This window comes from Ambystoma mexicanum, unplaced genomic scaffold (genome assembly GCF_040938575.1).
Source record: "Ambystoma mexicanum isolate Mex_15411 unplaced genomic scaffold, UKY_AmexF1_1 Mex_scaf10, whole genome shotgun sequence".
In the NCBI taxonomy this organism is placed as follows: Eukaryota; Metazoa; Chordata; class Amphibia; order Caudata; family Ambystomatidae; genus Ambystoma; species Ambystoma mexicanum.
In genome coordinates this window covers 872,501-890,000 of record NW_027182325.1, presented here as the reverse complement: position 1 = coordinate 890,000, position 17,500 = coordinate 872,501, and the positions used below count along the sequence as shown (strand labels likewise).

At 46.9% G+C, this 17,500-nt stretch overlaps 40 non-coding genes and 14 pseudogenes across 40 annotated transcripts; all 54 read right to left on the bottom strand.

Moving 5' to 3' along the window:
• Positions 1–29: 29 nt before the first annotated feature.
• On the bottom strand, positions 30–138 carry LOC138546799 (5S ribosomal RNA; annotated as a pseudogene).
• Positions 139–244: 106 nt separating this feature from the next.
• Positions 245–363, bottom strand: LOC138547595 (5S ribosomal RNA). The gene has a single exon (XR_011291429.1). It is a non-coding gene; the product is annotated as a 5S ribosomal RNA (ribosomal RNA).
• Positions 364–469: 106 nt separating this feature from the next.
• Positions 470–588, bottom strand: LOC138536916 (5S ribosomal RNA). The gene has a single exon (XR_011285073.1). It is a non-coding gene; the product is annotated as a 5S ribosomal RNA (ribosomal RNA).
• Positions 589–694: 106 nt separating this feature from the next.
• Positions 695–813, bottom strand: LOC138549876 (5S ribosomal RNA). Its single transcript, XR_011293646.1, has one exon. It is a non-coding gene; the product is annotated as a 5S ribosomal RNA (ribosomal RNA).
• Positions 814–919: 106 nt separating this feature from the next.
• Positions 920–1,038, bottom strand: LOC138539558 (5S ribosomal RNA). The gene has a single exon (XR_011287622.1). It is a non-coding gene; the product is annotated as a 5S ribosomal RNA (ribosomal RNA).
• A 106-nt stretch (positions 1,039–1,144) lies between these two features.
• LOC138538328 (5S ribosomal RNA) lies at positions 1,145–1,263 on the bottom strand. Its single transcript, XR_011286433.1, has one exon. It is a non-coding gene; the product is annotated as a 5S ribosomal RNA (ribosomal RNA).
• A 464-nt stretch (positions 1,264–1,727) lies between these two features.
• LOC138543334 (5S ribosomal RNA) lies at positions 1,728–1,836 on the bottom strand (annotated as a pseudogene).
• A 105-nt stretch (positions 1,837–1,941) lies between these two features.
• On the bottom strand, positions 1,942–2,060 carry LOC138547520 (5S ribosomal RNA). The gene has a single exon (XR_011291357.1). It is a non-coding gene; the product is annotated as a 5S ribosomal RNA (ribosomal RNA).
• Positions 2,061–2,166: 106 nt separating this feature from the next.
• Positions 2,167–2,285, bottom strand: LOC138548807 (5S ribosomal RNA). The gene has a single exon (XR_011292601.1). It is a non-coding gene; the product is annotated as a 5S ribosomal RNA (ribosomal RNA).
• A 463-nt stretch (positions 2,286–2,748) lies between these two features.
• LOC138546057 (5S ribosomal RNA) lies at positions 2,749–2,857 on the bottom strand (annotated as a pseudogene).
• Positions 2,858–2,963: 106 nt separating this feature from the next.
• Positions 2,964–3,072, bottom strand: LOC138544372 (5S ribosomal RNA; annotated as a pseudogene).
• Positions 3,073–3,178: 106 nt separating this feature from the next.
• Positions 3,179–3,297, bottom strand: LOC138549875 (5S ribosomal RNA). Its single transcript, XR_011293645.1, has one exon. It is a non-coding gene; the product is annotated as a 5S ribosomal RNA (ribosomal RNA).
• Positions 3,298–3,403: 106 nt separating this feature from the next.
• On the bottom strand, positions 3,404–3,522 carry LOC138541868 (5S ribosomal RNA). Its single transcript, XR_011289864.1, has one exon. It is a non-coding gene; the product is annotated as a 5S ribosomal RNA (ribosomal RNA).
• Positions 3,523–3,628: 106 nt separating this feature from the next.
• Positions 3,629–3,747, bottom strand: LOC138538327 (5S ribosomal RNA). The gene has a single exon (XR_011286432.1). It is a non-coding gene; the product is annotated as a 5S ribosomal RNA (ribosomal RNA).
• A 683-nt stretch (positions 3,748–4,430) lies between these two features.
• Positions 4,431–4,549, bottom strand: LOC138540462 (5S ribosomal RNA). The gene has a single exon (XR_011288509.1). It is a non-coding gene; the product is annotated as a 5S ribosomal RNA (ribosomal RNA).
• A 463-nt stretch (positions 4,550–5,012) lies between these two features.
• LOC138546798 (5S ribosomal RNA) lies at positions 5,013–5,121 on the bottom strand (annotated as a pseudogene).
• Positions 5,122–5,227: 106 nt separating this feature from the next.
• LOC138547594 (5S ribosomal RNA) lies at positions 5,228–5,346 on the bottom strand. The gene has a single exon (XR_011291428.1). It is a non-coding gene; the product is annotated as a 5S ribosomal RNA (ribosomal RNA).
• Positions 5,347–5,452: 106 nt separating this feature from the next.
• LOC138536915 (5S ribosomal RNA) lies at positions 5,453–5,571 on the bottom strand. Its single transcript, XR_011285072.1, has one exon. It is a non-coding gene; the product is annotated as a 5S ribosomal RNA (ribosomal RNA).
• A 106-nt stretch (positions 5,572–5,677) lies between these two features.
• Positions 5,678–5,796, bottom strand: LOC138549873 (5S ribosomal RNA). The gene has a single exon (XR_011293644.1). It is a non-coding gene; the product is annotated as a 5S ribosomal RNA (ribosomal RNA).
• Positions 5,797–5,902: 106 nt separating this feature from the next.
• On the bottom strand, positions 5,903–6,021 carry LOC138539556 (5S ribosomal RNA). Its single transcript, XR_011287620.1, has one exon. It is a non-coding gene; the product is annotated as a 5S ribosomal RNA (ribosomal RNA).
• A 106-nt stretch (positions 6,022–6,127) lies between these two features.
• Positions 6,128–6,246, bottom strand: LOC138538325 (5S ribosomal RNA). Its single transcript, XR_011286430.1, has one exon. It is a non-coding gene; the product is annotated as a 5S ribosomal RNA (ribosomal RNA).
• Positions 6,247–6,710: 464 nt separating this feature from the next.
• Positions 6,711–6,819, bottom strand: LOC138543333 (5S ribosomal RNA; annotated as a pseudogene).
• A 105-nt stretch (positions 6,820–6,924) lies between these two features.
• Positions 6,925–7,043, bottom strand: LOC138547509 (5S ribosomal RNA). The gene has a single exon (XR_011291346.1). It is a non-coding gene; the product is annotated as a 5S ribosomal RNA (ribosomal RNA).
• A 106-nt stretch (positions 7,044–7,149) lies between these two features.
• On the bottom strand, positions 7,150–7,268 carry LOC138548806 (5S ribosomal RNA). The gene has a single exon (XR_011292600.1). It is a non-coding gene; the product is annotated as a 5S ribosomal RNA (ribosomal RNA).
• A 463-nt stretch (positions 7,269–7,731) lies between these two features.
• LOC138546056 (5S ribosomal RNA) lies at positions 7,732–7,840 on the bottom strand (annotated as a pseudogene).
• Positions 7,841–7,946: 106 nt separating this feature from the next.
• On the bottom strand, positions 7,947–8,055 carry LOC138544371 (5S ribosomal RNA; annotated as a pseudogene).
• Positions 8,056–8,161: 106 nt separating this feature from the next.
• Positions 8,162–8,280, bottom strand: LOC138549871 (5S ribosomal RNA). Its single transcript, XR_011293642.1, has one exon. It is a non-coding gene; the product is annotated as a 5S ribosomal RNA (ribosomal RNA).
• A 106-nt stretch (positions 8,281–8,386) lies between these two features.
• On the bottom strand, positions 8,387–8,505 carry LOC138541867 (5S ribosomal RNA). Its single transcript, XR_011289863.1, has one exon. It is a non-coding gene; the product is annotated as a 5S ribosomal RNA (ribosomal RNA).
• A 106-nt stretch (positions 8,506–8,611) lies between these two features.
• LOC138541947 (5S ribosomal RNA) lies at positions 8,612–8,730 on the bottom strand. The gene has a single exon (XR_011289939.1). It is a non-coding gene; the product is annotated as a 5S ribosomal RNA (ribosomal RNA).
• A 683-nt stretch (positions 8,731–9,413) lies between these two features.
• On the bottom strand, positions 9,414–9,532 carry LOC138548805 (5S ribosomal RNA). The gene has a single exon (XR_011292599.1). It is a non-coding gene; the product is annotated as a 5S ribosomal RNA (ribosomal RNA).
• A 463-nt stretch (positions 9,533–9,995) lies between these two features.
• On the bottom strand, positions 9,996–10,104 carry LOC138546797 (5S ribosomal RNA; annotated as a pseudogene).
• Positions 10,105–10,210: 106 nt separating this feature from the next.
• Positions 10,211–10,329, bottom strand: LOC138547593 (5S ribosomal RNA). Its single transcript, XR_011291427.1, has one exon. It is a non-coding gene; the product is annotated as a 5S ribosomal RNA (ribosomal RNA).
• Positions 10,330–10,435: 106 nt separating this feature from the next.
• On the bottom strand, positions 10,436–10,554 carry LOC138536914 (5S ribosomal RNA). The gene has a single exon (XR_011285071.1). It is a non-coding gene; the product is annotated as a 5S ribosomal RNA (ribosomal RNA).
• Positions 10,555–10,660: 106 nt separating this feature from the next.
• LOC138549870 (5S ribosomal RNA) lies at positions 10,661–10,779 on the bottom strand. Its single transcript, XR_011293641.1, has one exon. It is a non-coding gene; the product is annotated as a 5S ribosomal RNA (ribosomal RNA).
• Positions 10,780–10,885: 106 nt separating this feature from the next.
• LOC138539555 (5S ribosomal RNA) lies at positions 10,886–11,004 on the bottom strand. Its single transcript, XR_011287619.1, has one exon. It is a non-coding gene; the product is annotated as a 5S ribosomal RNA (ribosomal RNA).
• A 106-nt stretch (positions 11,005–11,110) lies between these two features.
• Positions 11,111–11,229, bottom strand: LOC138538324 (5S ribosomal RNA). Its single transcript, XR_011286429.1, has one exon. It is a non-coding gene; the product is annotated as a 5S ribosomal RNA (ribosomal RNA).
• A 464-nt stretch (positions 11,230–11,693) lies between these two features.
• Positions 11,694–11,802, bottom strand: LOC138543332 (5S ribosomal RNA; annotated as a pseudogene).
• A 105-nt stretch (positions 11,803–11,907) lies between these two features.
• Positions 11,908–12,026, bottom strand: LOC138548481 (5S ribosomal RNA). The gene has a single exon (XR_011292282.1). It is a non-coding gene; the product is annotated as a 5S ribosomal RNA (ribosomal RNA).
• Positions 12,027–12,132: 106 nt separating this feature from the next.
• On the bottom strand, positions 12,133–12,251 carry LOC138548804 (5S ribosomal RNA). Its single transcript, XR_011292598.1, has one exon. It is a non-coding gene; the product is annotated as a 5S ribosomal RNA (ribosomal RNA).
• Positions 12,252–12,714: 463 nt separating this feature from the next.
• LOC138546055 (5S ribosomal RNA) lies at positions 12,715–12,823 on the bottom strand (annotated as a pseudogene).
• A 106-nt stretch (positions 12,824–12,929) lies between these two features.
• LOC138544370 (5S ribosomal RNA) lies at positions 12,930–13,038 on the bottom strand (annotated as a pseudogene).
• Positions 13,039–13,144: 106 nt separating this feature from the next.
• On the bottom strand, positions 13,145–13,263 carry LOC138549869 (5S ribosomal RNA). Its single transcript, XR_011293640.1, has one exon. It is a non-coding gene; the product is annotated as a 5S ribosomal RNA (ribosomal RNA).
• A 106-nt stretch (positions 13,264–13,369) lies between these two features.
• On the bottom strand, positions 13,370–13,488 carry LOC138541866 (5S ribosomal RNA). Its single transcript, XR_011289862.1, has one exon. It is a non-coding gene; the product is annotated as a 5S ribosomal RNA (ribosomal RNA).
• Positions 13,489–13,594: 106 nt separating this feature from the next.
• Positions 13,595–13,713, bottom strand: LOC138541946 (5S ribosomal RNA). Its single transcript, XR_011289938.1, has one exon. It is a non-coding gene; the product is annotated as a 5S ribosomal RNA (ribosomal RNA).
• A 704-nt stretch (positions 13,714–14,417) lies between these two features.
• LOC138548803 (5S ribosomal RNA) lies at positions 14,418–14,536 on the bottom strand. The gene has a single exon (XR_011292597.1). It is a non-coding gene; the product is annotated as a 5S ribosomal RNA (ribosomal RNA).
• A 463-nt stretch (positions 14,537–14,999) lies between these two features.
• LOC138546796 (5S ribosomal RNA) lies at positions 15,000–15,108 on the bottom strand (annotated as a pseudogene).
• Positions 15,109–15,214: 106 nt separating this feature from the next.
• LOC138547592 (5S ribosomal RNA) lies at positions 15,215–15,333 on the bottom strand. The gene has a single exon (XR_011291426.1). It is a non-coding gene; the product is annotated as a 5S ribosomal RNA (ribosomal RNA).
• A 106-nt stretch (positions 15,334–15,439) lies between these two features.
• LOC138536913 (5S ribosomal RNA) lies at positions 15,440–15,558 on the bottom strand. Its single transcript, XR_011285070.1, has one exon. It is a non-coding gene; the product is annotated as a 5S ribosomal RNA (ribosomal RNA).
• A 106-nt stretch (positions 15,559–15,664) lies between these two features.
• LOC138549868 (5S ribosomal RNA) lies at positions 15,665–15,783 on the bottom strand. Its single transcript, XR_011293638.1, has one exon. It is a non-coding gene; the product is annotated as a 5S ribosomal RNA (ribosomal RNA).
• Positions 15,784–15,889: 106 nt separating this feature from the next.
• Positions 15,890–16,008, bottom strand: LOC138539554 (5S ribosomal RNA). The gene has a single exon (XR_011287618.1). It is a non-coding gene; the product is annotated as a 5S ribosomal RNA (ribosomal RNA).
• A 106-nt stretch (positions 16,009–16,114) lies between these two features.
• Positions 16,115–16,233, bottom strand: LOC138538323 (5S ribosomal RNA). Its single transcript, XR_011286428.1, has one exon. It is a non-coding gene; the product is annotated as a 5S ribosomal RNA (ribosomal RNA).
• A 464-nt stretch (positions 16,234–16,697) lies between these two features.
• Positions 16,698–16,806, bottom strand: LOC138543331 (5S ribosomal RNA; annotated as a pseudogene).
• A 105-nt stretch (positions 16,807–16,911) lies between these two features.
• On the bottom strand, positions 16,912–17,030 carry LOC138547497 (5S ribosomal RNA). The gene has a single exon (XR_011291335.1). It is a non-coding gene; the product is annotated as a 5S ribosomal RNA (ribosomal RNA).
• Positions 17,031–17,136: 106 nt separating this feature from the next.
• On the bottom strand, positions 17,137–17,255 carry LOC138548801 (5S ribosomal RNA). The gene has a single exon (XR_011292595.1). It is a non-coding gene; the product is annotated as a 5S ribosomal RNA (ribosomal RNA).
• Positions 17,256–17,500: the final 245 nt, after the last annotated feature.

The following is a 17,500-nucleotide window of genomic DNA, read 5'->3' as shown; positions in this document are numbered from 1 at the left end:
GCGCAATTACTAATCATGGAGCACAAAAAAGCCTACAGCACCTGGTATTCCCAGGCAGTCTCCCATCCAGGTACTAACTAGGCCTGACCCTGCTTAGCTTCCGAGATCGGGCACCTTCAGTGTGGTGTGGCCGTAGGCTCTGGGCCTAGTGAGTTTTGTACTTTTAAGCATCTAGTCGGCTAGACCTTGCAGTTTTGAAAGGCAATTGTGAAATGGCTCACTTCCTGAACTTGGAGCACAAAAAAGCCTACAGCACCTGGTATTCCCAGGTGGTCTCCCATCCAGGTACTAACTAGGCCCGACACTGCTTAGCTTCCGAGATCAGACGAGATCGGGCGCAATCAGTGTGGTGTGGCCGTAGGCTCTGGGTCTAGTGAGTTTTGTACTTTTAAGCATCTAGTCAGCTAGACCTTGCAGTTTTGAAAGGCAATTGAGAAATGGCTCACTTCCTGAACTTGGAGCACAAAAAAGCCTACAGCACCTGGTATTCCCAGGCGGTCTCCCATCCAGGTACTAACGAGGCCCGACACTGCTTAGCTTCCGAGATCAGACGAGATCGGGCGCAATCAGTGTGGTGTGGCCGTAGGCTCTGGGCCTAGTGAGTTTTGTACTTTTAAGCATCTAGTCAGCTAGACCTTGCAATTTTGAAAGGCAATTGAGAAATGGCTCACTTCCTGAACTTGGAGCACAAAAAAGCCTACAGCACCTGGTATTCCCAGGCGGTCTCCCATCCAGGTACTAACGAGGCCCGACACTGCTTAGCTTCCGAGATCAGACGAGATCGGGCGCATTCAGTGTGGTGTGGCCGTAGGCTCTGGTTCTTGTGAGTTTTGTACTTTTAAGCATCTAGTCGGCTAGACCTTGCAGTTTTGAAAGGCAATTGAGAAATGGCTCACTTCCTGAACTTGGAGTACAAAAAAGCCTACAGCACCTGGTATTCCCAGGCGGTCTTCCATCCAGGTACTAACTAGGCCCGACACTGCTTAGCTTCTGAGATCAGACGAGATCAGGCACATTCAGTGTGGTGTGGCCGTAGGCTCTGGGCCTAGTGAGTTTTGTACTTTTAAGCATCTAGTCGGCTAGACCTTGCAGTTTTAAAAGGCAATTGAGAAAGGGCTCACTTCCTGAACTTGGAGCACAAAAAAGCCTACAGCACCTGGTATTCCCAGGCGGTCTCCCATCCAGGTACTAACTAGGCCTGACACTGCTTAACTTCCGAGATCAGTCGAGATCGGGTGCATTCAGTGTGGTGTGGCCGTAGGCTCTAGGAATGCTAAGAATATTACTCTTATGCATTTGCATTTAGTAAGCTAAGCCATGCAGCCACTTGCAACATGATACCACGCTCATCGCTCGATCAGGCTCGATCAGGCGAGATATATAAGACTGGTGGGCCCATTCAGGACTCCTATGTCTGGTAGGATAACTTTAATTCATCCATCCTGTGTCTGTTGCAGGGAGGTGGAGAGAACAATCAACACAATAATGGTTTTCTTTCATGCCTCTTGAAGGACTCAATATTCTCTGTACTGCATTACATGTGAAAGTTGATTTATTACCCATGAACACACTACCTGTATGCTAATTCTATGTAAAAAGGTAGCTCCAGCCCTCATGATGTTGTCCAACATTTCCGCTATAAAACGGGATACAATTATTTTGGAAACATACCAAATTTGAAAAATAATTGAGAAGTTGCGCAATTACTAATCATGGAGCACAAAAAAAGCCTACAGCACCTGGTATTCCCAGGCAGTCTCCCATCCAGGTACTAACTAGGCCCGACCCTGCTTAGCTTCCGAGATCGGGCGCATTCAGTGTGGTGTGGCCGTAGGCTCTGGGCCTAGTGAGTTTGTACTTTTAAGCATCTAGTCGGCTAGACCTTGCAGTTTTGAAAGGCAATTGTGAAATGGCTCACTTCCTGAACTTGGAGCACAAAAAAGCCTACAGCACCTGGTATTCCCAGGTGGTCTCCCATCCAGGTACTAACTAGGCCCGACACTGCTTAGCTTCCGAGATCAGACGAGATCGGGCGCATTCAGTGTGGTGTGGCCGTAGGCTCTGGGCCTAGTGAGTTTTGTACTTTTAAGCATCTAGTCGGCTAGACCTTGCAGTTTTGAAAGGCAATTGAGAAATGGCTCACTTCCTGAACTTGGAGTACAAAAAAGCCTACAGCACCTGGTATTCCCAGGCGGTCTCCCATCCAGGTACTAACTAGGCCTGACACTGCTTAACTTCCGAGATCAGACGAGATCGGGTGCATTCAGTGTGGTGTGGCCGTAGGCTCTAGGAATGCTAAGAATATTACTCTTATGCATTTGCATTTAGTAAGCTAAGCCATGCAGCCACTTGCAACATGATACCACGCTCATCGCTCGATCAGGCTCGATCAGGCGAGATATATAAGACTGGTGGGCCCATTCAGGACTCCTATGTCTGGTAGGATAACTTTAATTCATCCATCCTGTGTCTGTTGCAGGGAGGTGGAGAGAACAATCAACACAATAATGGTTTTCTTTCATGCCTCTTGAAGGACTCAATATTCTCTGTACTGCATTACATGTGAAAGTCGATTTATTACCCATGAACACACTACCTGTATGCTAATTCTATGTAAAAAGGTAGCTCCAGCCCTCATGATGTTGTCCAACATTTCCGCTATAAAACGGGATACAATTATTTTGGAAACATACCAAATTTGAAAAATAATTGAGAAGTTGCGCAATTACTAATCATGGAGCACAAAAAAGCCTACAGCACCTGGTATTCCCAGGCAGTCTCCCATCCAGGTACTAACTAGGCCTGACCCTGCTTAGCTTCCGAGATCGGGCACATTCAGTGTGGTGTGGCCGTAGGCTCTGGGCCTAGTGAGTTTTGTACTTTTAAGCATCTAGTCGGCTAGACCTTGCAGTTTTGAAAGGCAATTGTGAAATGGCTCACTTCCTGAACTTGGAGCACAAAAAAGCCTACAGCACCTGGTATTCCCAGGTGGTCTCCCATCCAGGTACTAACTAGGCCCGACACTGCTTAGCTTCCGAGATCAGACGAAATCAGTGTGGTGTGGCCGTAGGCTCTGGGCCTAGTGAGTTTTGTACTTTTAAGCATCTAGTCAGCTAGACCTTGCAGTTTTGAAAGGAAATTGAGAAATGGCTCACTTCCTGAACTTGGAGCACAAAAAAGCCTACAGCACCTGGTATTCCCAGGCGGTCTCCCATCCAGGTACTAACGAGGCCCGACACTGCTTAGCTTCCGAGATCAGACGAGATCGGGCGCATTCAGTGTGGTGTGGCCGTAGGCTCTGGTTCTTGTGAGTTTTGTACTTTTAAGCATCTAGTCGGCTAGACCTTGCAGTTTTGAAAGGCAATTGAGAAATGGCTCACTTCCTGAACTTGGAGTACAAAAAAGCCTACAGCACCTGGTATTCCCAGGCGGTCTTCCATCCACGTACTAACTAGGCCCGACACTGCTTAGCTTCTGAGATCAGACGAGATCAGGCACATTCAGTGTGGTGTGGCCGTAGGCTCTGGGCCTAGTGAGTTTTGTACTTTTAAGCATCTAGTCGGCTAGACCTTGCAGTTTTAAAAGGCAATTGAGAAAGGGCTCACTTCCTGAACTTGGAGCACAAAAAAGCCTACAGCACCTGGTATTCCCAGGCGGTCTCCCATCCAGGTACTAACTAGGCCTGACACTGCTTAACTTCCGAGATCAGTCGAGATCGGGTGCATTCAGTGTGGTGTGGCCGTAGGCTCTAGGAATGCTAAGAATATTACTCTTATGCATTTGCATTTAGTAAGCTAAGCCATGCAGCCACTTGCAACATGATACCACGCTCATCGCTCGATCAGGCGAGATATATAAGACTGGTGGGCCCATTCAGGACTCCTATGTCTGGTAGGATAACTTTAATTCATCCATCCTGTGTCTGTTGCAGGGAGGTGGAGAGAACAATCAACACAATAATGGTTTTCTTTCATGCCTCTTGAAGGACTCAATATTCTCTGTACTGCATTACATGTGAAAGTCGATTTATTACCCATGAACACACTACCTGTATGCTAATTCTATGTAAAAAGGTAGCTCCAGCCCTCATGATGTTGTCCAACATTTCCGCTATAAAACGGGATACAATTATTTTGGAAACATACCAAATTTGAAAAATAATTGAGAAGTTGCGCAATTACTAATCATGGAGCACAAAAAAGCCTACAGCACCTGGTATTCCCAGGCAGTCTCCCATCCAGGTACTAACTAGGCCTGACCCTGCTTAGCTTCCGAGATCGGGCACATTCAGTGTGGGCACATTCAGTGTGGTGTGGCCGTAGGCTCTGGGCCTAGTGAGTTTTGTACTTTTAAGCATCTAGTCGGCTAGACCTTGCAGTTTTAAAAGGCAATTGAGAAAGGGCTCACTTCCTGAACTTGGAGCACAAAAAAGCCTACAGCACCTGGTATTCCCAGGCGGTCTCCCATCCAGGTACTAACTAGGCCTGACACTGCTTAACTTCCGAGATCAGACAAGATCGGGTGCATTCAGTGTGGTGTGGCCGTAGGCTCTAGGAATGCTAAGAATATTACTCTTATGCATTTGCATTTAGTAAGCTAAGCCATGCAGCCACTTGCAACATGATACCACGCTCATCGCTCGATCAGGCTCGATCAGGCGAGATATATAAGACTGGTGGGCCCATTCAGGACTCCTATGTCTGGTAGGATAACTTTAATTCATCCATCCTGTGTCTGTTGCAGGGAGGTGGAGAGAACAATCAACACAATAATGGTTTTCTTTCATGCCTCTTGAAGGACTCAATATTCTCTGTACTGCATTACATGTGAAAGTCGATTTATTACCCATGAACACACTGCCTGTATGCTAATTCTATGTAAAAAGGTAGCTCCAGCCCTCATGATGTTGTCCAACATTTCCGCTATAAAACGGGATACAATTATTTTGGAAACATACCAAATTTGAAAAATAATTGAGAAGTTGCGCAATTACTAATCATGGAGCACAAAAAAGCCTACAGCACCTGGTATTCCCAGGCAGTCTCCCATCCAGGTACTAACTAGGCCTGACCCTGCTTAGCTTCCGAGATCGGGCACCTTCAGTGTGGTGTGGCCGTAGGCTCTGGGCCTAGTGAGTTTTGTACTTTTAAGCATCTAGTCGGCTAGACCTTGCAGTTTTGAAAGGCAATTGTGAAATGGCTCACTTCCTGAACTTGGAGCACAAAAAAGCCTACAGCACCTGGTATTCCCAGGTGGTCTCCCATCCAGGTACTAACTAGGCCCGACACTGCTTAGCTTCCGAGATCAGACGAGATCGGGCGCAATCAGTGTGGTGTGGCCGTAGGCTCTGGGCCTAGTGAGTTTTGTACTTTTAAGCATCTAGTCAGCTAGACCTTGCAGTTTTGAAAGGCAATTGAGAAATGGCTCACTTCCTGAACTTGGAGCACAAAAAAGCCTACAGCACCTGGTATTCCCAGGCGGTCTCCCATCCAGGTACTAACGAGGCCCGACACTGCTTAGCTTCCGAGATCAGACGAGATCGGGCGCAATCAGTGTGGTGTGGCCGTAGGCTCTGGGCCTAGTGAGTTTTGTACTTTTAAGCATCTAGTCAGCTAGACCTTGCAATTTTGAAAGGCAATTGAGAAATGGCTCACTTCCTGAACTTGGAGCACAAAAAAGCCTACAGCACCTGGTATTCCCAGGCGGTCTCCCATCCAGGTACTAACGAGGCCCGACACTGCTTAGCTTCCGAGATCAGACGAGATCGGGCGCATTCAGTGTGGTGTGGCCGTAGGCTCTGGTTCTTGTGAGTTTTGTACTTTTAAGCATCTAGTCGGCTAGACCTTGCAGTTTTGAAAGGCAATTGAGAAATGGCTCACTTCCTGAACTTGGAGTACAAAAAAGCCTACAGCACCTGGTATTCCCAGGCGGTCTTCCATCCAGGTACTAACTAGGCCCGACACTGCTTAGCTTCTGAGATCAGACGAGATCAGGCACATTCAGTGTGGTGTGGCCGTAGGCTCTGGGCCTAGTGAGTTTTGTACTTTTAAGCATCTAGTCGGCTAGACCTTGCAGTTTTAAAAGGCAATTGAGAAAGGGCTCACTTCCTGAACTTGGAGCACAAAAAAGCCTACAGCACCTGGTATTCCCAGGCGGTCTCCCATCCAGGTACTAACTAGGCCTGACACTGCTTAACTTCCGAGATCAGTCGAGATCGGGTGCATTCAGTGTGGTGTGGCCGTAGGCTCTAGGAATGCTAAGAATATTACTCTTATGCATTTGCATTTAGTAAGCTAAGCCATGCAGCCACTTGCAACATGATACCACGCTCATCGCTCGATCAGGCTCGATCAGGCGAGATATATAAGACTGGTGGGCCCATTCAGGACTCCTATGTCTGGTAGGATAACTTTAATTCATCCATCCTGTGTCTGTTGCAGGGAGGTGGAGAGAACAATCAACACAATAATGGTTTTCTTTCATGCCTCTTGAAGGACTCAATATTCTCTGTACTGCATTACATGTGAAAGTTGATTTATTACCCATGAACACACTACCTGTATGCTAATTCTATGTAAAAAGGTAGCTCCAGCCCTCATGATGTTGTCCAACATTTCCGCTATAAAACGGGATACAATTATTTTGGAAACATACCAAATTTGAAAAATAATTGAGAAGTTGCGCAATTACTAATCATGGAGCACAAAAAAAGCCTACAGCACCTGGTATTCCCAGGCAGTCTCCCATCCAGGTACTAACTAGGCCCGACCCTGCTTAGCTTCCGAGATCGGGCGCATTCAGTGTGGTGTGGCCGTAGGCTCTGGGCCTAGTGAGTTTGTACTTTTAAGCATCTAGTCGGCTAGACCTTGCAGTTTTGAAAGGCAATTGTGAAATGGCTCACTTCCTGAACTTGGAGCACAAAAAAGCCTACAGCACCTGGTATTCCCAGGTGGTCTCCCATCCAGGTACTAACTAGGCCCGACACTGCTTAGCTTCCGAGATCAGACGAGATCGGGCGCATTCAGTGTGGTGTGGCCGTAGGCTCTGGGCCTAGTGAGTTTTGTACTTTTAAGCATCTAGTCGGCTAGACCTTGCAGTTTTGAAAGGCAATTGAGAAATGGCTCACTTCCTGAACTTGGAGTACAAAAAAGCCTACAGCACCTGGTATTCCCAGGCGGTCTCCCATCCAGGTACTAACTAGGCCTGACACTGCTTAACTTCCGAGATCAGACGAGATCGGGTGCATTCAGTGTGGTGTGGCCGTAGGCTCTAGGAATGCTAAGAATATTACTCTTATGCATTTGCATTTAGTAAGCTAAGCCATGCAGCCACTTGCAACATGATACCACGCTCATCGCTCGATCAGGCTCGATCAGGCGAGATATATAAGACTGGTGGGCCCATTCAGGACTCCTATGTCTGGTAGGATAACTTTAATTCATCCATCCTGTGTCTGTTGCAGGGAGGTGGAGAGAACAATCAACACAATAATGGTTTTCTTTCATGCCTCTTGAAGGACTCAATATTCTCTGTACTGCATTACATGTGAAAGTCGATTTATTACCCATGAACACACTACCTGTATGCTAATTCTATGTAAAAAGGTAGCTCCAGCCCTCATGATGTTGTCCAACATTTCCGCTATAAAACGGGATACAATTATTTTGGAAACATACCAAATTTGAAAAATAATTGAGAAGTTGCGCAATTACTAATCATGGAGCACAAAAAAGCCTACAGCACCTGGTATTCCCAGGCAGTCTCCCATCCAGGTACTAACTAGGCCTGACCCTGCTTAGCTTCCGAGATCGGGCACATTCAGTGTGGTGTGGCCGTAGGCTCTGGGCCTAGTGAGTTTTGTACTTTTAAGCATCTAGTCGGCTAGACCTTGCAGTTTTGAAAGGCAATTGTGAAATGGCTCACTTCCTGAACTTGGAGCACAAAAAAGCCTACAGCACCTGGTATTCCCAGGTGGTCTCCCATCCAGGTACTAACTAGGCCCGACACTGCTTAGCTTCCGAGATCAGACGAAATCAGTGTGGTGTGGCCGTAGGCTCTGGGCCTAGTGAGTTTTGTACTTTTAAGCATCTAGTCAGCTAGACCTTGCAGTTTTGAAAGGAAATTGAGAAATGGCTCACTTCCTGAACTTGGAGCACAAAAAAGCCTACAGCACCTGGTATTCCCAGGCGGTCTCCCATCCAGGTACTAACGAGGCCCGACACTGCTTAGCTTCCGAGATCAGACGAGATCGGGCGCATTCAGTGTGGTGTGGCCGTAGGCTCTGGTTCTTGTGAGTTTTGTACTTTTAAGCATCTAGTCGGCTAGACCTTGCAGTTTTGAAAGGCAATTGAGAAATGGCTCACTTCCTGAACTTGGAGTACAAAAAAGCCTACAGCACCTGGTATTCCCAGGCGGTCTTCCATCCACGTACTAACTAGGCCCGACACTGCTTAGCTTCTGAGATCAGACGAGATCAGGCACATTCAGTGTGGTGTGGCCGTAGGCTCTGGGCCTAGTGAGTTTTGTACTTTTAAGCATCTAGTCGGCTAGACCTTGCAGTTTTAAAAGGCAATTGAGAAAGGGCTCACTTCCTGAACTTGGAGCACAAAAAAGCCTACAGCACCTGGTATTCCCAGGCGGTCTCCCATCCAGGTACTAACTAGGCCTGACACTGCTTAACTTCCAAGATCAGTCGAGATCGGGTGCATTCAGTGTGGTGTGGCCGTAGGCTCTAGGAATGCTAAGAATATTACTCTTATGCATTTGCATTTAGTAAGCTAAGCCATGCAGCCACTTGCAACATGATACCACGCTCATCGCTCGATCAGGCGAGATATATAAGACTGGTGGGCCCATTCAGGACTCCTATGTCTGGTAGGATAACTTTAATTCATCCATCCTGTGTCTGTTGCAGGGAGGTGGAGAGAACAATCAACACAATAATGGTTTTCTTTCATGCCTCTTGAAGGACTCAATATTCTCTGTACTGCATTACATGTGAAAGTCGATTTATTACCCATGAACACACTACCTGTATGCTAATTCTATGTAAAAAGGTAGCTCCAGCCCTCATGATGTTGTCCAACATTTCCGCTATAAAACGGGATACAATTATTTTGGAAACATACCAAATTTGAAAAATAATTGAGAAGTTGCGCAATTACTAATCATGGAGCACAAAAAAGCCTACAGCACCTGGTATTCCCAGGCAGTCTCCCATCCAGGTACTAACTAGGCCTGACCCTGCTTAGCTTCCGAGATCGGGCACATTCAGTGTGGGCACATTCAGTGTGGTGTGGCCGTAGGCTCTGGGCCTAGTGAGTTTTGTACTTTTAAGCATCTAGTCGGCTAGACCTTGCAGTTTTAAAAGGCAATTGAGAAAGGGCTCACTTCCTGAACTTGGAGCACAAAAAAGCCTACAGCACCTGGTATTCCCAGGCGGTCTCCCATCCAGGTACTAACTAGGCCTGACACTGCTTAACTTCCGAGATCAGACGAGATCGGGTGCATTCAGTGTGGTGTGGCCGTAGGCTCTAGGAATGCTAAGAATATTACTCTTATGCATTTGCATTTAGTAAGCTAAGCCATGCAGCCACTTGCAACATGATACCACGCTCATCGCTCGATCAGGCTCGATCAGGCGAGATATATAAGACTGGTGGGCCCATTCAGGACTCCTATGTCTGGTAGGATAACTTTAATTCATCCATCCTGTGTCTGTTGCAGGGAGGTGGAGAGAACAATCAACACAATAATGGTTTTCTTTCATGCCTCTTGAAGGACTCAATATTCTCTGTACTGCATTACATGTGAAAGTCGATTTATTACCCATGAACACACTGCCTGTATGCTAATTCTATGTAAAAAGGTAGCTCCAGCCCTCATGATGTTGTCCAACATTTCCGCTATAAAACGGGATACAATTATTTTGGAAACATACCAAATTTGAAAAATAATTGAGAAGTTGCGCAATTACTAATCATGGAGCACAAAAAAGCCTACAGCACCTGGTATTCCCAGGCAGTCTCCCATCCAGGTACTAACTAGGCCTGACCCTGCTTAGCTTCCGAGATCGGGCACCTTCAGTGTGGTGTGGCCGTAGGCTCTGGGCCTAGTGAGTTTTGTACTTTTAAGCATCTAGTCGGCTAGACCTTGCAGTTTTGAAAGGCAATTGTGAAATGGCTCACTTCCTGAACTTGGAGCACAAAAAAGCCTACAGCACCTGGTATTCCCAGGTGGTCTCCCATCCAGGTACTAACTAGGCCCGACACTGCTTAGCTTCCGAGATCAGACGAGATCGGGCGCAATCAGTGTGGTGTGGCCGTAGGCTCTGGGTCTAGTGAGTTTTGTACTTTTAAGCATCTAGTCAGCTAGACCTTGCAGTTTTGAAAGGCAATTGAGAAATGGCTCACTTCCTGAACTTGGAGCACAAAAAAGCCTACAGCACCTGGTATTCCCAGGCGGTCTCCCATCCAGGTACTAACGAGGCCCGACACTGCTTAGCTTCCGAGATCAGACGAGATCGGGCGCAATCAGTGTGGTGTGGCCGTAGGCTCTGGGCCTAGTGAGTTTTGTACTTTTAAGCATCTAGTCAGCTAGACCTTGCAATTTTGAAAGGCAATTGAGAAATGGCTCACTTCCTGAACTTGGAGCACAAAAAAGCCTACAGCACCTGGTATTCCCAGGCGGTCTCCCATCCAGGTACTAACGAGGCCCGACACTGCTTAGCTTCCGAGATCAGACGAGATCGGGCGCATTCAGTGTGGTGTGGCCGTAGGCTCTGGTTCTTGTGAGTTTTGTACTTTTAAGCATCTAGTCGGCTAGACCTTGCAGTTTTGAAAGGCAATTGAGAAATGGCTCACTTCCTGAACTTGGAGTACAAAAAAGCCTACAGCACCTGGTATTCCCAGGCGGTCTTCCATCCAGGTACTAACTAGGCCCGACACTGCTTAGCTTCTGAGATCAGACGAGATCAGGCACATTCAGTGTGGTGTGGCCGTAGGCTCTGGGCCTAGTGAGTTTTGTACTTTTAAGCATCTAGTCGGCTAGACCTTGCAGTTTTAAAAGGCAATTGAGAAAGGGCTCACTTCCTGAACTTGGAGCACAAAAAAGCCTACAGCACCTGGTATTCCCAGGCGGTCTCCCATCCAGGTACTAACTAGGCCTGACACTGCTTAACTTCCGAGATCAGTCGAGATCGGGTGCATTCAGTGTGGTGTGGCCGTAGGCTCTAGGAATGCTAAGAATATTACTCTTATGCATTTGCATTTAGTAAGCTAAGCCATGCAGCCACTTGCAACATGATACCACGCTCATCGCTCGATCAGGCTCGATCAGGCGAGATATATAAGACTGGTGGGCCCATTCAGGACTCCTATGTCTGGTAGGATAACTTTAATTCATCCATCCTGTGTCTGTTGCAGGGAGGTGGAGAGAACAATCAACACAATAATGGTTTTCTTTCATGCCTCTTGAAGGACTCAATATTCTCTGTACTGCATTACATGTGAAAGTTGATTTATTACCCATGAACACACTACCTGTATGCTAATTCTATGTAAAAAGGTAGCTCCAGCCCTCATGATGTTGTCCAACATTTCCGCTATAAAACGGGATACAATTATTTTGGAAACATACCAAATTTGAAAAATAATTGAGAAGTTGCGCAATTACTAATCATGGAGCACAAAAAAAGCCTACAGCACCTGGTATTCCCAGGCAGTCTCCCATCCAGGTACTAACTAGGCCCGACCCTGCTTAGCTTCCGAGATCGGGCGCATTCAGTGTGGTGTGGCCGTAGGCTCTGGGCCTAGTGAGTTTGTACTTTTAAGCATCTAGTCGGCTAGACCTTGCAGTTTTGAAAGGCAATTGTGAAATGGCTCACTTCCTGAACTTGGAGCACAAAAAAGCCTACAGCACCTGGTATTCCCAGGTGGTCTCCCATCCAGGTACTAACTAGGCCCAACACTGCTTAGCTTCCGAGATCAGACGAGATCGGGCGCATTCAGTGTGGTGTGGCCGTAGGCTCTGGGCCTAGTGAGTTTTGTACTTTTAAGCATCTAGTCGGCTAGACCTTGCAGTTTTGAAAGGCAATTGAGAAATGGCTCACTTCCTGAACTTGGAGTACAAAAAAGCCTACAGCACCTGGTATTCCCAGGCGGTCTCCCATCCAGGTACTAACTAGGCCTGACACTGCTTAACTTCCGAGATCAGACGAGATCGGGTGCATTCAGTGTGGTGTGGCCGTAGGCTCTAGGAATGCTAAGAATATTACTCTTATGCATTTGCATTTAGTAAGCTAAGCCATGCAGCCACTTGCAACATGATACCACGCTCATCGCTCGATCAGGCTCGATCAGGCGAGATATATAAGACTGGTGGGCCCATTCAGGACTCCTATGTCTGGTAGGATAACTTTAATTCATCCATCCTGTGTCTGTTGCAGGGAGGTGGAGAGAACAATCAACACAATAATGGTTTTCTTTCATGCCTCTTGAAGGACTCAATATTCTCTGTACTGCATTACATGTGAAAGTCGATTTATTACCCATGAACACACTACCTGTATGCTAATTCTATGTAAAAAGGTAGCTCCAGCCCTCATGATGTTGTCCAACATTTCCGCTATAAAACGGGATACAATTATTTTGGAAACATACCAAATTTGAAAAATAATTGAGAAGTTGCGCAATTACTAATCATGGAGCACAAAAAAGCCTACAGCACCTGGTATTCCCAGGCAGTCTCCCATCCAGGTACTAACTAGGCCTGACCCTGCTTAGCTTCCGAGATCGGGCACATTCAGTGTGGTGTGGCCGTAGGCTCTGGGCCTAGTGAGTTTTGTACTTTTAAGCATCTAGTCGGCTAGACCTTGCAGTTTTGAAAGGCAATTGTGAAATGGCTCACTTCCTGAACTTGGAGCACAAAAAAGCCTACAGCACCTGGTATTCCCAGGTGGTCTCCCATCCAGGTACTAACTAGGCCCGACACTGCTTAGCTTCCGAGATCAGACGAAATCAGTGTGGTGTGGCCGTAGGCTCTGGGCCTAGTGAGTTTTGTACTTTTAAGCATCTAGTCAGCTAGACCTTGCAGTTTTGAAAGGAAATTGAGAAATGGCTCACTTCCTGAACTTGGAGCACAAAAAAGCCTACAGCACCTGGTATTCCCAGGCGGTCTCCCATCCAGGTACTAACGAGGCCCGACACTGCTTAGCTTCCGAGATCAGACGAGATCGGGCGCATTCAGTGTGGTGTGGCCGTAGGCTCTGGTTCTTGTGAGTTTTGTACTTTTAAGCATCTAGTCGGCTAGACCTTGCAGTTTTGAAAGGCAATTGAGAAATGGCTCACTTCCTGAACTTGGAGTACAAAAAAGCCTACAGCACCTGGTATTCCCAGGCGGTCTTCCATCCACGTACTAACTAGGCCCGACACTGCTTAGCTTCTGAGATCAGACGAGATCAGGCACATTCAGTGTGGTGTGGCCGTAGGCTCTGGGCCTAGTGAGTTTTGTACTTTTAAGCATCTAGTCGGCTAGACCTTGCAGTTTTAAAAGGCAATTGAGAAAGGGCTCACTTCCTGAACTTGGAGCACAAAAAAGCCTACAGCACCTGGTATTCCCAGGCGGTCTCCCATCCAGGTACTAACTAGGCCTGACACTGCTTAACTTCCAAGATCAGTCGAGATCGGGTGCATTCAGTGTGGTGTGGCCGTAGGCTCTAGGAATGCTAAGAATATTACTCTTATGCATTTGCATTTAGTAAGCTAAGCCATGCAGCCACTTGCAACATGATACCACGCTCATCGCTCGATCAGCGCTCGATCAGGCTCGATCAGGCGAGATATATAAGACTGGTGGGCCCATTCAGGACTCCTATGTCTGGTAGGATAACTTTAATTCATCCATCCTGTGTCTGTTGCAGGGAGGTGGAGAGAACAATCAACACAATAATGGTTTTCTTTCATGCCTCTTGAAGGACTCAATATTCTCTGTACTGCATTACATGTGAAAGTCGATTTATTACCCATGAACACACTACCTGTATGCTAATTCTATGTAAAAAGGTAGCTCCAGCCCTCATGATGTTGTCCAACATTTCCGCTATAAAACGGGATACAATTATTTTGGAAACATACCAAATTTGAAAAATAATTGAGAAGTTGCGCAATTACTAATCATGGAGCACAAAAAAGCCTACAGCACCTGGTATTCCCAGGCAGTCTCCCATCCAGGTACTAACTAGGCCTGACCCTGCTTAGCTTCCGAGATCGGGCACATTCAGTGTGGGCACATTCAGTGTGGTGTGGCCGTAGGCTCTGGGCCTAGTGAGTTTTGTACTTTTAAGCATCTAGTCGGCTAGACCTTGCAGTTTTAAAAGGCAATTGAGAAAGGGCTCACTTCCTGAACTTGGAGCACAAAAAAGCCTACAGCACCTGGTATTCCCAGGCGGTCTCCCATCCAGGTACTAACTAGGCCTGACACTGCTTAACTTCCGAGATCAGACGAGATCGGGTGCATTCAGTGTGGTGTGGCCGTAGGCTCTAGGAATGCTAAGAATATTACTCTTATGCATTTGCATTTAGTAAGCTAAGCCATGCAGCCACTTGCAACATGATACCACGCTCATCGCTCGATCAGGCTCGATCAGGCGAGATATATAAGACTGGTGGGCCCATTCAGGACTCCTATGTCTGGTAGGATAACTTTAATTCATCCATCCTGTGTCTGTTGCAGGGAGGTGGAGAGAACAATCAACACAATAATGGTTTTCTTTCATGCCTCTTGAAGGACTCAATATTCTCTGTACTGCATTACATGTGAAAGTCGATTTATTACCCATGAACACACTGCCTGTATGCTAATTCTATGTAAAAAGGTAGCTCCAGCCCTCATGATGTTGTCCAACATTTCCGCTATAAAACGGGATACAATTATTTTGGAAACATACCAAATTTGAAAAATAATTGAGAAGTTGCGCAATTACTAATCATGGAGCACAAAAAAGCCTACAGCACCTGGTATTCCCAGGCAGTCTCCCATCCAGGTACTAACTAGGCCTGACCCTGCTTAGCTTCCGAGATCGGGCACCTTCAGTGTGGTGTGGCCGTAGGCTCTGGGCCTAGTGAGTTTTGTACTTTTAAGCATCTAGTCGGCTAGACCTTGCAGTTTTGAAAGGCAATTGTGAAATGGCTCACTTCCTGAACTTGGAGCACAAAAAAGCCTACAGCACCTGGTATTCCCAGGTGGTCTCCCATCCAGGTACTAACTAGGCCCGACACTGCTTAGCTTCCGAGATCAGACGAGATCGGGCGCAATCAGTGTGGTGTGGCCGTAGGCTCTGGGCCTAGTGAGTTTTGTACTTTTAAGCATCTAGTCAGCTAGACCTTGCAGTTTTGAAAGGCAATTGAGAAATGGCTCACTTCCTGAACTTGGAGCACAAAAAAGCCTACAGCACCTGGTATTCCCAGGCGGTCTCCCATCCAGGTACTAACGAGGCCCGACACTGCTTAGCTTCCGAGATCAGACGAGATCGGGCGCAATCAGTGTGGTGTGGCCGTAGGCTCTGGGCCTAGTGAGTTTTGTACTTTTAAGCATCTAGTCAGCTAGACCTTGCAATTTTGAAAGGCAATTGAGAAATGGCTCACTTCCTGAACTTGGAGCACAAAAAAGCCTACAGCACCTGGTATTCCCAGGCGGTCTCCCATCCAGGTACTAACGAGGCCCGACACTGCTTAGCTTCCGAGATCAGACGAGATCGGGCGCATTCAGTGTGGTGTGGCCGTAGGCTCTGGTTCTTGTGAGTTTTGTACTTTTAAGCATCTAGTCGGCTAGACCTTGCAGTTTTGAAAGGCAATTGAGAAATGGCTCACTTCCTGAACTTGGAGTACAAAAAAGCCTACAGCACCTGGTATTCCCAGGCGGTCTTCCATCCAGGTACTAACTAGGCCCGACACTGCTTAGCTTCTGAGATCAGACGAGATCAGGCACATTCAGTGTGGTGTGGCCGTAGGCTCTGGGCCTAGTGAGTTTTGTACTTTTAAGCATCTAGTCGGCTAGACCTTGCAGTTTTAAAAGGCAATTGAGAAAGGGCTCACTTCCTGAACTTGGAGCACAAAAAAGCCTACAGCACCTGGTATTCCCAGGCGGTCTCCCATCCAGGTACTAACTAGGCCTGACACTGCTTAACTTCCGAGATCAGTCGAGATCGGGTGCATTCAGTGTGGTGTGGCCGTAGGCTCTAGGAATGCTAAGAATATTACTCTTATGCATTTGCATTTAGTAAGCTAAGCCATGCAGCCACTTGCAACATGATACCACGCTCATCGCTCGATCAGGCTCGATCAGGCGAGATATATAAGACTGGTGGGCCCATTCAGGACTCCTATGTCTGGTAGGATAACTTTAATTCATCCATCCTGTGTCTGTTGCAGGGAGGTGGAGAGAACAATCAACACAATAATGGTTTTCTTTCATGCCTCTTGAAGGACTCAATATTCTCTGTACTGCATTACATGTGAAAGTTGATTTATTACCCATGAACACACTACCTGTATGCTAATTCTATGTAAAAAGGTAGCTCCAGCCCTCATGATGTTGTCCAACATTTCCGCTATAAAACGGGATACAATTATTTTGGAAACATACCAAATTTGAAAAATAATTGAGAAGTTGCGCAATTACTAATCATGGAGCACAAAAAAAGCCTACAGCACCTGGTATTCCCAGGCAGTCTCCCATCCAGGTACTAACTAGGCCCGACCCTGCTTAGCTTCCGAGATCGGGCGCATTCAGTGTGGTGTGGCCGTAGGCTCTGGGCCTAGTGAGTTTGTACTTTTAAGCATCTAGTCGGCTAGACCTTGCAGTTTTGAAAGGCAATTGTGAAATGGCTCACTTCCTGAACTTGGAGCACAAAAAAGCCTACAGCACCTGGTATTCCCAGGTGGTCTCCCATCCAGGTACTAACTAGGCCCGACACTGCTTAGCTTCCGAGATCAGACGAGATCGGGCGCATTCAGTGTGGTGTGGCCGTAGGCTCTGGGCCTAGTGAGTTTTGTACTTTTAAGCATCTAGTCGGCTAGACCTTGCAGTTTTGAAAGGCAATTGAGAAATGGCTCACTTCCTGAACTTGGAGTACAAAAAAGCCTACAGCACCTGGTATTCCCAGGCGGTCTCCCATCCAGGTACTAACTAGGCCTGACACTGCTTAACTTCCGAGATCAGACGAGATCGGGTGCATTCAGTGTGGTGTGGCCGTAGGCTCTAGGAATGCTAAGAATATTACTCTTATGCATTTGCATTTAGTAAGCTAAGCCATGCAGCCACTTGCAACATGATACCACGCTCATCGCTCGATCAGGCTCGATCAGGCGAGATATATAAGACTGGTGGGCCCATTCAGGACTCCTATGTCTGGTAGGATAACTTTAATTCATCCATCCTGTGTCTGTTGCAGGGAGGTGGAGAGAACAATCAACACAATAATGGTTTTCTTTCATGCCTCTTG